The sequence below is a fragment of the Myotis lucifugus genome, unplaced genomic scaffold, assembly GCF_000147115.1.
Source record: "Myotis lucifugus unplaced genomic scaffold, Myoluc2.0 scaffold_6, whole genome shotgun sequence".
Lineage (NCBI taxonomy): Eukaryota > Metazoa > Chordata > Mammalia > Chiroptera > Vespertilionidae > Myotis > Myotis lucifugus.
The window spans coordinates 12960538-12977180 of record NW_005871054.1 but is presented as its reverse complement, the minus strand read 5'-3'; the positions used below and the strand labels follow the sequence as shown (position 1 = coordinate 12977180).

General features: G+C 44.4%; 1 pseudogene; it reads left to right on the top strand.

The window, feature by feature from the left end:
• Positions 1-1799: 1799 nt before the first annotated feature.
• On the top strand, positions 1800-2346 carry LOC106695111 (annotated as a pseudogene).
• The last annotated feature ends 14297 nt before the right edge of the window (positions 2347-16643 follow it).

Here is a 16643-nt window from a genome sequence, read left to right as displayed (position 1 = left end):
GCCATGGCTGAGGAGTCCATGACTTCTCCAAGGGGTCATGGCAAGTAACCGCTACCTCTTCATCAGGATTGTATAGAGCTCACCAGCCTACCTGTCTCTTCACTGGGTGAAATAAAGACAACTAATCAGAGACCTGAAGATAGGAGCAGAGCCACAGAGATGCATGAGTTCTGGAGGCTCTGCCACGTGGGGGTGGGGTGGGGGCGTGTTCTAAGCAGCAGCTGGTCCCCTCGGAAGTGAGGCAGACTGAGCTGTGGGGTCTTGACAAAGGGTGTGTTTGGTTTTGGTTGTGGCATTTCTGGTCAATGGGCCCAGACTTTCATTTCTGGAACATCTCCATGATTTCCTGAGACAGCTGAATCTTGTGGCCTAGGTGTACTAGTATTGCCTGTGAGGGTTAGAAGAGTGTTTTGCAGAACTGAGATGTAAACAGGTGCTGGCCTGTGTTCTTCAGAGATACTGCTGCCCCTTTGCTCTTTCCTCTGGAATTTTCCACATACCATGCTGACCTTCATCAGGGGAGAGGCGGCTTTTACAAATTCAGACTTGCCCTGGCCTGCTCAGAAAAGGATTTGTGCCAGTTACAAATACCCATACAGTACAATTAGAGTTTTGTTTTGATGAGAATATTGTGCTGAAGGAAAAATAAGGTAGACAAAAGCAATAAGGCAAGGAGTAAAATACAATGCTAGGTAGAGAGAAGACCACAAATTTGACAGTATTCTTCCCAGGGCAAATGCACAGAGGGTAATATTGGTTATAAGATGTTTGGTTTCTAAAAGGTTAAAAAAAAAAAGGTGCCCAGGTAAAGCATGAGTGTACTGATACTGCAACTAGAGAGAATTTCCTCCTAGCCCCAATGTAGTGTGTTGAATTCCACCTTCAATTTGACCCACAATGAATACAGCAGCAGGTTTCAAGGGGCTATTCTTCAATACAGATTAATGGCACAAGTCAAAGTTCAATTCATGAGAATGATTTATTTGAAAGAAAAAGACAATGTAGTCCAAGTCTGCAACCATCTGATGGTACCCTTTTACCCAAGGATAACGTTTAGAATATAAAGAAGTAGATGAATGGCTTCTCCTTCACGTTATCCTCCATGAACATTATTATTTTTAAATGAGCTTCTGATCCAGAGGCTCCAGAGTTTGAGGTTACACTATCAAGCAAAAGCTTGAAGTTCAGATCATCTATGGTTCATATTAAAGGAAGACTGGATATGCTTTGCCCACAAGCCAAGTATAGGTTAGGGCCAACATCCTCTTTTGCCAAGGTAAGGAGCCTAATCAGGATTGGAGCCACATGAAAATCTACTGAGCCTCCACACAGAAGCGGGCCAAGAGGAACAGCAAAGTTTCCCACAGGAATTTATTCTGCATCTATTCCAATCGGTGGCAAAATCCCAAAAGCTCTATGTCATAGAGACCAGTCACTGCATGTTAGCCTAGAAAATGTCCAAGTCAACCATTACCAATTGCCCACGAAGACCACAAAACTTTTAATAGAGTGCCCAGGACATTTAGAATCTTAATGCCAGTTCATGGATAAAAACACTGCATAGCCTAACCAAAACGAGCTATACACAGTTATCTTTACAAGTCATAGAATGAGCGTGCTAGTATCAGAAAGAAGCGGGAAGGGTATACCAATGTTTGGAAAGGGAAAAAAAAGGTTTGAATATCACTAAGAATTAATGTCTTAAAATAGATATTTGAGGGGGCTTTCTTTAGTTTTCAGTTTGGAGGAAGTTTAGGTGCGACTTTCATTGGTGGTCCCAAATCCAGGTTCATCCAACACCAGCTGCCTCCACCATGCCACTGAAGCTTGACCCCAAAAAGATCAAAGTCATATAACTGAGATGTACCAGTGAGGAAGTTGGTGCTACGTCTGCCCTAGCCCCCAAAATCGGTCCCTGGGCCTGTCTCCAAAAAATGTTGGTGATGACACTGTCAAAACAACTGGTGGTGACTGGAAGGGTCTGAGGATTACAGTGAAACTGACCATTCAGAACAGACAGGCTCAGATTGAGGTAGTGCCTTCTACCTCTGCCCTGATTATCAAAGCCGTCAAAGAACTGCCAAGAGACCAGAAAAAGCCAAAAAAACAACAACAAAAAACAAAACAAAACAAAAAACCAACATTAAGCACAGTGGAAATATCACTTTTGATGAGATTGTCAACATTTTCCTACAGAGGTGGCACCGATCTTTAGCTAGAGAACTCTCTGGAACCATAGGAGATCCTGAGACTGCCCAATCTGTGGGCTGCAGTGTTGATGGCCACCTCCCTCATGACATCATAGATGACATCTGCAGTCATGCAGTGAAATGCCCAGCTAGTTGAGAACTACAAAAAAAGGTATTTCAATTACAGATGATTTGGCAACTGGAAAAAAAAAAAATTGATACTTGTCCCCACAACGACTTCTGATGACATGAAAAGAAAGTTCTAAGGAATTCTCACTTGTGTTTCCCCTCAGCTCCACTGTCTACAGCTCACTCAGTTCACCCCATCAACACTGAAAGTCTGCTTCCCACGCAAGCATTACACCGACAGTCTGGCCTTTCCAAACCACTACTGGCCACTTCCACTGAATTAATTGATCATATAACATTTAAGTTTAGGCCAGTCCTGATCCCAAGAAACTATGACATTGTCCCCATCAGAAATCACAACCCTCGTCTGACAAGCTGGACTCATCCCACAGGTGAGTGAAGGAACAGTTTCTCCTGTCATTTATCTGAAACAATGAATTTGGAACACAATTCAAATTAGCCTTAAGAGAGGAGGATTAGTTTATACACATTGATTCCCTATAGCACCTCATGGAGTATTGTGTACACTGTAGGAGTTCACTAATTGCTATCATTTGGTGAATGCTGGAAGCCGGTCCATCCTTGCTGCTTGACACAGTCGCTGCAGGAAAGAAACATCTGCACAGCATATGTTTCAAGGGACCTGGCATATATGGCATACTGTTCTTAATATATTTGCTCCCCTTAGCGCTATGTGTTTTAACCAAGGTCACCTCTCCGAGAAAGGTTGTTTCCCCAGGTAGGGATTTTTTCCCTGAAGTTAGGGAGGGGATAAAACCCCTTAACTAAGTGCCAGGCGGGTAGTTAATCACTTTAACTACAAACAATCACGCTTAAGCTACATAATCTTTACTCCCTGGAATGGAGATAAGAAACGCCCTAACCTTTGCAATAGAAATTGACAGGATTAAAATCAACTGGTATAAATACAGATGTAACAAAACAATAAACACCAGAACTTTGCTGGAGGTCCAGACCAGAACTTGGCTGGAGATCCTAACCAGAACTTGGCTGGGGATCCTGACCAGAACTTCCCTGGAGATCCTGACCAGAACTTCCCTGGAGATCCTGACCAGAACTTCCATGGAGATCCTGACCAGAACTTCCCTGGAGATCCTGACCAGAACTTCCCTGGAGATCCTAACCAGAACTTGACCAGAACTTGGCTGGAGATTCTGGCTAGGCTGCTGATCAACTGAAGGCTGTCTCCGTGTCATTCCTTCTTCGCCGACTCCGTCCACACCTTTGGGGACCCCTGGACCTGCTGGAGTTGGACCCCAGCAGGTGAATACTTACCTTATTACGGATGCTGCACTTGAGGCTTTACATCATGCATACACTTTGTCATTCATTCTAACAATTCTCCTAAAAGTATTATTATCCCTATTTTAATGGCTCTGGCAAATCCATTGACTCACCCAAGACAGTACAGTTACTGGTAGCAGACTGGACTTTAATCCCAAGACTGCCTGATGCTAAAGCCTAGGCTCTTTCCACTACTCCATGCTCTAGAAACACTTCATGAAAGCTATGAGCTCCTCCAGTCACTGTTGAACCAATGATGGAAGTCATAGGTGGGCAAACCTAACAGTTACAAAGTCCAGCAACAGAACAGACCATGAGGTAGTAAATAATTAGCACAGAAACAACATTCTGTCTGAAATAGTACAGAGGGAATCACTTCTCAGCTTGAAAAGCCGGACTAGATAGTTTCAATATCTGAAATAAAAAAACAAAGACAAAGTCAGATCCTGACAAGTGAAGCAAAAGCTGAATTTCAGGATCTTTCTTATATACGTGAGACTCTGTGTTTCAGGAGACACAGAGATGAAAAAAACACAATTCCCAAAATGGGAAAAGGGCTGTAATTTGAACTTGGTAGTAAACAAAACTAGGCTTTCAGAAAATGGGAATGGAAAAGAGCTGAATATTATGCCTAGTTCCCAATGAAGGGAACAGGGTATTTAAAAACAGAGTGGGGGGAAAATAATAATGGTAAAATAAATCAAATAAAAACAGAATGGTGAGAAATTATAGAAAATATTTAGGGAAATAGAGGGTACTACACAGAAAGTAGTGGGAGAGAAGCATAGAAGGGTAAACTGAGGCCAGATTATAGAGAGCTTTGAATGACTAAGGGATCTGGATTTTTGTTGCTTACACTTGGGAGCCACTGAGGCTTTTGAACAAGTGAATGATTAGTAACCATGGCTGTCGCTTAAATAAAGTCATATGAATCCTCAATAAAATATTAACAAACAGAATCCAATAATGAATAAAAAGAATTATATACCAAGACCAAGTGAAGTTTTTTCCAGGGATGCAAAGCTAGTTCAGCATTCAAAAATCAATCAATGTAATCTACAACATCAACAGGCTAATGACAAAAAAATTATATGATCGTATTAATTGACTCGAAAAAAGCATTAACATTCATTCACAGTAAAAACAAACAAACCTTAGCAAACTAGAAATAGAGAACTTTATCAACTTGATAAAGAACATCTACCAAAAAATGGACAGCTAACATCATATTTAATGGTGAGAAGTGGGTAACTTTCCCCTAAGATCAGGAACAAGGCAAAGATGTTAACTCTCGCCATTCCTTTTCACAATCATACTGGAAGTCCAAGCTGCTAAAATAGGACAATAAAGGGGGGTGAGGCGGAGAAAAGTATACAGATGGGAAAGGAAGGAATGAAACTGTCTTCACTCACAGATGACATGATTGCCTATGTAAAGAGATCAACAGGGCACCCAGTGTTAGAGGAACCCTTACTAACTTGGTAGCATAAGTTTGAGTCAAGAGAGTGAAACTAATTTCTTAAGCTCACGCTGGAGTAAAGAAGTGCCAGAGCCCACATAATAAAGAATATCCAAACCAACAAGCAAACGACGCCAAACTCCCCATTTAAATAGCAAACTTGAGCTGAGTTGATATGGATGCTAAGACACTTACATGAAAAGTGAGGAATTTCACTAAATGTCAGATATCAAGTCATCTTTTCTGTCTAGGCCAACTCAGTAGCACTCTCCCTCTCCTCCTCCACCTCAGAAATCCAGTTCTGTTCTGGAAGGTAGGGCATGATGTGATAGCTGTGTACTAATAAGCTGCTTTATAATGGCAATATATTTATTTCAACTTTGTCTCCATCTTCTTCCAGGCTCAACCCAAGAAATTAGGATAACACTAGAAACAAAAATGACCACAATCCAATCCAGTATTTCCATATTTCTGTGATGGTTTCCACAGTGAATGTGTGCTGCTATTAACATCAAACTGGAGCAGAAATCTTTAGAACAATTCAATCGACTAGAATGTAGTTGAGTGCTGAGAATGTGTAAGACCCAGAAAATAAAAGGAAGTTTAAGACAAGTAAAAAGTAGAAGTTTTAGAGTCAGATGGACCAACCTGAGTTTTGAAGTCTTGCACTGTTACCCCCAACCATGTGACAAACAAGTTTCTTAATCTCTCTGAGCCTTCCTTCAGCTTTCTCACCTTTGCCATGAGAATAATGACACCTAATGTCATGAGAATTAAATGTAAAAACACACATAAACTTGGTTGGCGGCAAATGGCTAAACAATGTTAGGTTTATCTATCCAGTTGGTAAGGCAGAGCCTACATGTGAGAGCGTTCAACGTTCAAAGCAGATGAGAGATATAGACAGTACAAACAACAGAGGGAGAATTCCGTGGGCTGCAGAGACAACAAAGGCATCCCAAAGGATGTGAGATTCCAGGTGAATCTTAAAGGGTTCCAGGTAGAATTCAGATAGAGAAGAAGGGAAAGTTGCTGGCATAAAGGAAGCACTAAGAATAATTACTGAATGAGTGAATGGATGCCTGAAAGGCCGAGAGAAACAAATGAACACATTGGAATGTCCAAGATATATTCTAGAAGCAGTGAGTAGACCTGAGATTAAAATTAAAGATGGCCCTTGACTCTACAGAAATTTTGTTTTAAGTGAGTTTTCTCCCTATGGGTGGCCCTGTGAGCATTCAGGTATTTTCTAGCAATGGGCACTTCTGTTTCCCTGGCCCTAGAGAAGACGCATGTCTATAGAAACCACACTGTGGCTTGTTTGTCTCCCTGGTACTGCACTATCTCTCTGACCTACCTGTGACCTGCATATTTGGGTGAAAACATTTCCTGTAGCCCCAGTGGGACAGGATAGCTTTTACACCTGCTGACATATTTAGACCCATACATTGTCTCAACGGCCACTGTTCTCTTTTGATAACCACCACAGCACCTAATTGCTACAGTCAGCTTCCTCCACAAACCGCAGTGTAAAACATTCTCATGGGAAAAAAAAATAAAATAAAAGGTGCCAAGGCATCTTCTGACTTCGGTGCTTGTATTTTAAAAATGAAGTTTTCAGGTAAAAATAATGGTCAGAGGGGATGGGGGTAGATGCAAAGGTAGAGTCTGAGAACAGGCAAGGGAGAGAGGAAGAAGAAGCAGAAATTGATGGAAAGAATCCTAGAGATTTGGGCTTTGTTTTAGGGCTTATCATTAGCTCTCTGTGATCTTGGGCTTCTCTCTTAACTTCTCTGGGCATTGCTTTTGTCATATGAACAGTGGGAGGTTGATGCAAGTGACCTCTAAGACTCTTGCAGTGCTTACTTTCTAGGACTGCAAATAAAAGAGATCCTGTGTTCTATGCTGGGAGAGGCGAGTCAAGCCAACTCTTCTTTTCCGATGCTCTTTTATCCATTCCCACCCCCACCCCCCATGACCCTTAATGATTCAGGAAAGTAACTGTCCCACCATTAGAGAGCCAACGATGAACTAAAGTTGGGTGCAATTACCAGGTTTGTTTTTCTGTTTGTTACTCTCACTGTCCCACAAAGAAGAAAAAGTCACTGCAGTAAGGTGACCTCTACCCACGAGGGCTTAAGTGGGACTGATCACCAAGTCCTAAGTCCATAACATCACTATGGGTACCACACTGTTAGATGTTAACATACTGGCCTTTGCCTGGAAGAGACACATTGGAATGGCAATGCCTGATGAGGAATGAGTAGGAATGAGGGCATTTAGGCTGCAAAGGAGCACATCTGAGAGAAGCATGATGACAGCCACAACCACCTGAGAGGTGGACAAAGAGGTTGGGTTTGCTTGGCGTTGCTCCACACGGTGGCACAAAGGGCCGGCCGACAAAGCTCCGGGGGAGGCAAATGACATCACCACTGAAAGAAGAGCTTACCCACAAGCCACATATCTAAGGGTATCTCATGGGGGTAGGGACTTCCCACACCAGGAAGTGTTCTAGGCCCAAAGCCCCATGCCCATCTGCCAGGAGACCTCAGAGAGTATACACTCAGCAGGCGAGGGGGCAAGGGTCCTCCCCAGGGCTGATTCTATGATTCCACCCCAGGCTTTACTGAAGCGCGGCAAATGTTGTTCACCTTACTTTCTAGCTGGTTTTATTTTTAACTTGCCTGCATTTTTGAGAACTGAATCCTGTGCTGTGTGACCGGACTGATTACTTTTCCATCAATATTCAAGGGGGCAGGGACCCCCAGGCTTTTAGTTTGAAGTCCCCTAATTTCCATCTCCTCTGCCAAGCAGAAGTCCCACCAATGTGATCAGGAATAAAACAATTTAGATGAAATACTAGAACTCATTATTTAAAGGTTTTGTAAAGCCAATTATCCCTTTGCAGAGTGAAAAATGCTGTAAGTTTGGATTTTTCTGCTTCGACTATTATAGAGGGTCCCACCCTGCTCGTGCTGGACAGAGAAGAATAAAATGCAGTCACTGACACAGCATCTGGGTCAGCCTAACACAGGGCAGCGGAGGGGATTCAGAACAAACTCCACAGCATCCCGGAGAACACACCACCTCACGTGTCATCCTGGGAGGCAGAAGGACAGCTGACTATGACCACTCTTGTACTGGTTTCAAGTTCCTTTGCCCACTTCTGGAAGCCTTGGCTTTGCTTCCCTTTCTTCTTTTTCTTTCTTTATTTCTTATATATATATATATATATACACACACATACATATATATATATACACACACACACATATATGTTTTTGTTGGTTTTTAGAGAGAGAGGGAGAGGGATAGAGATATAGAAACAATGATGAGAGAGCAACATCATCAATCGACTGCCTCCTGCACACACACCCCCCTTTCCCCCATCGGGGATCAAGCCAGCAACCCCTTGGTTCCTGCATCGATGCTCAACGGCTGAGCCACACTGGCCGGGCTAGCTTTTCTTTCTTAAGTTGTTCCCTAATTTGTATCCAAGACATTCCTCTTCAAGAAATCATTAAATTTGACATGCAATACTGTCTATAAACAGAAACCACCTGGTTCTCCAATGCCAGAGGAACATTCCATTAACCCCTGAACTGCTCATGCATTGCAATATCATGCAGCCCCGAGCAAAATCTCAAATCCATAAAGCAACATATAAAGATGCAAAGGCCAAGTGGAAAGAATATGTCCATACTGTAGGGTCATAAGTCTACCAAATATGCATGCCTATGTACAATGATGTGACAAGGAAAACTGTTTAAGGCAAGCAGTTGAAATGACCTCAGGGGACAGGTTCTCCCTCTTCTCTCTCCCCCAATTTAAATTAAAAGCTTAAAAGTGGTTGCATGGCAAAAACATAATTAAACAACTTATAAAAACTAACATTACCCTTTTTTCCAGCACTACCTTTTGAAGGCCAGTGTCCTTCCCCCAAAACACACTCACGTGTGAACTGGAGCTGATCTGATTAATCTGCTTTTTATTGGAAGTTGCCACGGTGTTCATTGTGAAGCTACATGCACGGGAGAAACCTCATAGGAAAATAGCAATAAGCCTCATGCTTCATTTTCTCAGCCAGGAAAAGTTCCTAATCCCTCACAACAGGAAGAGGCCTGCCCATAGGGGCACGGACACCAATAGCAAAACCCACCCCAAAATGCTGGCCCTCCACCTCTTGGGGATCCGAGCTTCGCCTTCCTTTGGGGATAGCTGGCGCTCTGTTGCTTAACACCCCACAGACCGAGGCATGGACCCCAGCTCATCCCCGAATGAGACTCATGACTTCTAGGTGCTTAGCCGAGTTCTCCTGCTGGAGAGTCAGTTCCCTAGACACCACCCTCGTGTCCTCAGTTTTTACAAATGAACCCACAGCCTTAAAAGGATTGGAATCGGACCCTCCTCGATGGTGTTCCTGAGTTATTGCCACGCTAACATTCCCCACAATCTGACCATTGGGGAGGGACCCACTTCTGAGGAAAGCTAAATGCCCTTGACTGGAATTGAACCCGGGACTCTTCAGTCTGCAGGCCAATACTCTGTCCACTGAGCCAAAGTGGCTAGGGCCTAAAGAACTTTTATGGCCAGGGCACCCCTCTCTCCCACATCACTGGAGAAAACAGTCCCCAAAATGCATGTGCAGGGGCCCTGGGCTGCTCACATCCCCTGAGGTCCTCTCTGTACAGTGATCCCAAAGGACCTTTCCACATGGAGATACACAGATTCTTCTAGTCCCTTAGATCCTAACCGTGGACGCTAGATTTCAGTCACCTGGTTTATAGATCATATCAATTGTACTGGAGTTGTTGAACATTCCATAGCATGGGAAAAGCCGCCCCGTGTCAGCTGAATAGAGCCCCCAGCCCAACCTTGGCCTCTGATATCTGTTCTAACTCCATCCCGTGTAAGATGGGTCCTTTCCCAAACTCCAGCCGCACTGGCCCTGCCTCTGGGGGCCATACTTCGAAGGTGAGTCTTGTCTGTGTCCGATTCTCCTCTGGTTAGCCCTGTCTCCTTCGCTGGACTGAGAGCTCCTGCTGAGCGCCTGGAACCAAGCCCAGGGAGTCAACGCTGGGCGGGGCACACAGCATGTGCTCAGTGGGGACTTAGGGAATTAAGGTTGAAGCAGAGGTGCTCCGAAACACCCGGAGGAACCCTTACTAACCCAATAGGCACACCATCCAGGAGCTGATCTGGAGCACTCGGACCAAATCCTGTGTCCTACAAATCCTCCCAGGTATTTGCTTCTGGAATGTGGGTGGCAGGCATATACCCCTTGGCCATGACACCTGAAATACAGAACAAGTCCTCTAACCACAGAGGAAGGCTAAAAGTTTAAGTGACAGAAAATGTCACAGCGCACACGTGTTGAACCGCAGTAAGGCATTGCTGGCCCTGCCTCTTCCTCCTGTTCCTGGGCACCAACTGCAGGGGGGACCACAGCACCCAGAGGTGCCCCTCCTGAAGCCCAGTCTCATGTCTCCCCGTTCACCCCAGTGTCTCCCTTCCCCTGTTTCTCTAAGGGCCAGGGTCCTGTGGAGCCTTCCGTTGGGCTCCTCCTCCAATCATGGCCCTACTCTCCTCAGGGAGCAGAGGTGAGAACTCTTCCCAGTCTGCCGCCAGCTGCCAGCCAGCGACCCCCTAGATGTGAGGAGGTCCATATGCTTATTCCCCACTGATTCAAGTGGGTCTAAGGGTCCTAAATTCACGCCGCTCAAAATTCCAGGGGAAACCGCCCCTCGTGCTTTACATTAGAGCCTCCTCCTCGCTGAGGCCCTTCCCAGGGCGCAAGCAGAGACCCAGGGAGGGGGTTTCCAAGTCGCTGTACTGACTCGGCCCCTCTCATGTGCCTGGGAGGGTCCCTCACAGCGTGAGCACTTGTGTTTTTCCACAGCTGAGGGCCAGTGACAGCGCACACCCTTAATCTCTCTAACATCTGAAAAGCATGTCGAATCTTGTGACTTAGTTTTTAACATCTCCAGATATTTAGACCTTGGACATCTTCCATCTACATCTCCGCTCAGAAGGACAGACCTTTCCCCTCGAGCATTTGCCAATCATGGAAAGGAGGTTTCCTTTTCAGGAAACTTGAAAATTATTATTTTAAAAATATCTTTATTGATTTCAGAGAGGAAGGAAGAGGGGGAGAGAGAGAAAAACATCAATGATGAGAGTAAATCATTGATCCACTGCCTCCTGCATGTCCCCCACTGGGGATCGAGCCTGCAAGCCCTGCAAAAGCCCTGACTGAGAATCGAACTGTGACCTCCTGGTTTATAGGTCCACAATCAACCACTGAACCACACCAGCCAGGTTAAAATGTGTTACTTTTAGACTTATATACTTCCTTAAGTTTATACAAAATACTGGAGCTACCATATTTGTACTTTAACTTAATATATTTTTGAAAAATGTTTCAAGTATATAAATCAGAATATTGATTAATCAGACATTTGGAACACTTAAAAATGGAATATATGGAACTGTAAAGGCGATTTGAATATTTTAGAGGAAATTATAATGTTCCTCCTTCAATGTGATTCTAAATATTCACTGATTGACAAAGAGAATTATGAAACTGGCAGGTTCCACTTAAAAGCTCCAGGGAAAACTAGAGCATTTCCTACCTAAAATGTTAATATAAATTTTGAAACAAAAGTAGGTCCTAAATAATCTTTTATGTGTCAAGGCTCTTTCCGCCTCCACCCACCCCCAGTACCAAAAAGCTCACATTGAAAACACACTCCAGCCTTCCTAAAGCACAGTGTGACACCCATTGGTGTAAGCTGTGGACAGTCACTGATGGGTTTTCATGAGCCTAATGATAGCTAACCCTGATGGAATGTGTCAGCCAATAATCATTGGTGCCAATTCAATGCCAATGGGCTACGCCCCTGTCGGCTAACCAGCTCTGCTTCCAGATGGTCTGCTTTGCTCTTTGCACTGTGCCAGTTTGCTCTGCTCTGAGATGGTCTGCTGCACCTCACATCAGCCTGATGGTCCAACTCAGCCAAGGGCACTAGTCTTCGTTCTTCTGTGGGAGGAGAAAGTTCACTCTCCAAGCCAGAGGGGGGTGCTGGCTTATATGAACAGGAGGCCCCACCCCTGGTCCACCTGATTGGTCCATCTTCATTCAAATGAGGGCTCTGAAGCCTCACAGTTTGATTGGCCCAAAAGGCACTGTCCTGATTGGTCTGAATAGAGCCACTCTGATTGAATGGAGAAAGCCTCAACCCTATTGGTTGAAATAGGATTTCAGGAAACCTTTATACCAGTAAGGGCTAGCTGAGCTGGCAAAAACACACTGCAGTCAGGCAGTTTAGCACAGAGACTTTTCTGAGAAGTGTAATTTGCATGAGTGGCTTTGCCTTTTTTGTTGTTTGTTTTGAGCCCCGATGGCCACCAGGAGCCCTTCTTAGGTATCCTTTTTCTTCCCTCTCAGGATTCACAACAGCTAACTCTGTACCAGGCACAGTTCTTTACAGATTCACTCACTGAACTGTCATGACATCCCTCTAAAGTAGAGATTACTTTTAGTCCTAGTTTTTACCAGTCAGGCAACTAAGGTTCACAGTCAGGAAGCGGTAGAGCTGGGATTTAAACCCAGGCCTCTTAATCCAGAGTCAGTGCTCTCAACCACTGTGCCGCGTGCACTGTGATCCCTGTATGTTTGTTTTTTGTTTTGTTTGCCTTGGCTTTCAAAGTATATTCCAGCAACCACACAGAGGATGGGTCTGCGAGAAGGCACAGTCAGGGAGGCCAGCTGGGAAATGGCTGTCCCATCCAAGTAATGGGTAACAGGGACATGAGCCAGGACTGTGCTCACGGATGGAGTTGGAGAAAAGGAGGACAGATTTTAGAGGAAAGTTGGGAAAGGGAAGTACCCGTCGGACAAATGAGAGAGAAAGATGACCCTAGGTTACTGTGAGGGGTTGGGTAGGAGACTGGGGAGAATCGCTGGGAGCAAAGTGGGGAGAAGGGTTGTATGTGGAGTGCCTGTGAAACTCAGTAAACTGCTGGACATGTTGTCTGAAGGTTAGGACAAGGAGAGGGGTTAAAAACTGGGGAGGCAAAACATTTACTAACACTTATAATAATATGAAAAGAATATTGTTAATCCCAATCAGAAACAAGCATAGCTAGTTTTTGGCTAAAGCTATAGTTTGGTTTGGTTTTTGTTTGCCAATTTTTACAGATCTAAGTCTCAGAGGGCTAACATGAAATCAAAGTGTGAACTAGAACTGCCTTTTACAATCACCCTCAATGAGAAAACTTTGTAGCCAGGAAAACCAGCAAGTCCTCCTTATTCAGGAGAGCAAGACTGAGCATTCCCAAACCAACTGTGGCCAATGCCTGGGTACCCAAGAGTATCAAACATGGTACCTGCCTTGAGGGGGCTACCAACATCCCTCTGTCCCTCTATCAAATCTGCTAACCAGCAGCAGGTTAAAGGGGTTGGTTTAAAATGTATTAATGAGTCCTGAAGTAGCTTTCATAATTTAGGATCTGGTCTTGCCTTGAAGTTGCCAGGTTCTAGAAACTTCGTTATTTCTTCTTTTATTTGCTTGCATCATCAAAGGAATAACACATATAATCATTTTTCCATTGTTTGAGCAGAACCCATTACAGGTGCTGAGAAGTGGTAATTGAGTTTATCAAATATAATTACCTCCACTCAACCCACCTTCTCTCCAGTTTGCCTCGCTCAATCAGGAAGAACCAACTCCACCTTTCACAAAGGACACTTGCATATTTGAATGGCTTCCCAGGAGTCTCTGAGTGGCATATAATTACACTTAATTTAATTTTTTTGACATTAGTCCCCAAGGCTTTGATTCAAAGTCTGTATTATTCTGATATAAGGAAAATAAAGCTCCACCTCAAATTAAATATTTGCTTTTGCGTACAGTTTGCTGTTCACTGTACAACTGATCTTCTGGCAGAGTCTTTGGTTTCCAGCAGCCTCTTCTGGGCTTGGCATCTTTTCCAGTTTCTTGTGTTTCCCCATCAGTTGTCAGGTCACCAGGAGCCTGAGTGTCCCCAGGTTTCAGGGACACTTTCAGGCCCCAAGGCCCCAGGAGATGGGAATCTAACATCTCTCTTATTTTCCGTGTGAGAGGCAAACCATCCTGACTGAGTTTAGGGGGTGGGGTGTTTATGTTGAAATACACATTGATGAGGGGAAATAAAGCTGTCACAAATTTGTTTCAGGTAATGTACCCCAAAAAGCCACAATCTGGCCAACTTTCCCAACATTTGTTAAGTACTTGCAACGGGAGAGTACACTCTATCTGTCCCCAAGGACCTAACAATATTGTAAAAGAAAGAGACTGAAAAGGTTGGTGGTAGCAGGAGGCCAAATGAAATACAGGCTGTCCTAGAGATACAAAAATTATGCAGAGGAACCTCAGAAAGAACTTACCAGGCTATTCCTCTTTAGCCAACCACCACACTGTCCTGACCCACCATTATCACTATTCTTTAGGGACTGCCTGGATCTCCCTAACTTAGATTGAGGAGACCCGCTGACTTCCTTCCCACCCAATTCCCAGAATCATCTCAGGAGAAATTTGCGTTCATGTTAAATGATATCCAACGTCCCAGTCTCTAGGACCTTAACATTTTCAGCCCTAGTGACCTTCACCTCCTTTCTACTTTGAAGTCTTACCCTCAATACTCCACTCCCAGCTCACAGCCTAATTCCTCAAGCTCTCACTCAGTTCTCTCCTATACCTACATCTGACCTCACCTTAACCTCTCTGAGCTCTGGCCTCTACCTGGTTCTTCATATCCATCAGCATCTACATCATTTCCTTCCAATCTAGTCAAGATCATACAGTTTCAGTTCAGTTGTTCTCTTGAAAACCACCTCAGCTTTATCTGCTTGTCTTTCTATCATAACAGTAGTTCATCCACCCCCCTAAACTCCTATATCTGAACCTATCTAAATATCCACCTCCTATACCAAAGTTACCTTTAGGACTGCCGGGGGGACAAATCTCACCACAATGAAGAATGGTGCCCCACAAATTTCCAGCATCAGTTACACCTTCATTACTCTCAGCAACTTCACGATTCCTCCTACTCCACTCAGGGTCTCTTCTAACCTTTATGTTTTTCCACCTTCCCAACTCAACTACCTTCTCTCTTAGTTGACCATGGTTCTTATCTTACTGAAATATAAAGTAAAGTCTCTCAACTTCCTGCCCTTTCATCACCACTACATCTGCCCTCAACATTGCCCCTCCTCAGAGGAAAAGACAAGCTATATATTCAGATGTATCCAGCATCATCGACTCCCTCAAGGGCCTGGCTCCATCAGGACCAATTTCTCTCCCATGATTGTCAACCTATGAATTCCCACTGCATTCTTCACTTCTTCCTGTAACAAGCTCATGCTCCTTCTTTTAAAAAATATTCTCCTTGCAGCCATCCCTCCGCCTTTCCCCATACCGTAAGAATACCCTCCTTCTCTAGCCAGGCTCATCATGTACAGTTTCCACCTCCACCGTCTCACCTCCAATCCACTCCCCAACATGGATAATCTGGTTTCCACACCTCTCATGCCACTGAAAATGCCTACTCAACATCTATATTTAGGTGTCTAATGGACAGCTCAGACTCAACATGTCCAAAACTAAACTTCTGGTCTCCGAACCCAAACCTTCTTCACCCATAATTCTTGCCAACTTATTGGAGGGTAATGCCCTCCTTCCAGTTGCTCATGCTAAGAAATTCAAGGTAATCCTTTTCTTCTTCCTTTCAGACCCCATAGCCCAATCCAATCAGGAATTCTGTTGGATATACCATCAGAATATATCCAGAGTTTGACATTTCTGACCATGTCCAGTGCCATCATCCTGACTTAAGATACATCATCTCTTGCCTGGATTACAATAGCAGGTCTCCCTAGCCTTCCTACACTCTCTTAGCAATGCAGTAGCCAGAATACTCCTTTTAAAGCATAAGTTATACGATGTTGTTCCTTGGCTCAAAACTCTTCAGTGCTCCCCAAAGTCAAAGTCCTTCCAATGGTCTACCAGAACCTGGAAGATCTGACTTCACCTTACCCCTTACCTCCTTGACTTCATCTGTTTATTCTCCCTCACTCACCCACTTCCAGCCACACTGGCTTCCTTGCTATTCCTAGAACATGTCAGGCACTTTAAGGCCTTTTCACTGGCTATTCCTTTTGCCTGAAATCCCCCGCCCCCCAAGACATTCACATGGTCAACTTCTCACCACTTTCAAATCGTTTCTCACATGTAACTATCTGACCAACATATTTAAAACTGCAACCCCTGCTAACATCCCTGATGTCCTCTTTAACATGCTCAACTTTTTTCTTTATTTACTAGAGGCCCAGTGCATGAGAGTCGTGCACTATGGGTGGGGGGTGTCAGCCCGGCCTGCGCCCTCTCACAGTCCGGGACCCTTCAGGGATGTGCAACTGCCGATCCCTGGGGATCGGGCCTAAGCCGGCAGTTGAACATTCTTCTTGCAGTCTGGAGCTCTGCAGTCAGGACCCCTCGCTTCTTAACCTCCCGCCTGCAGTA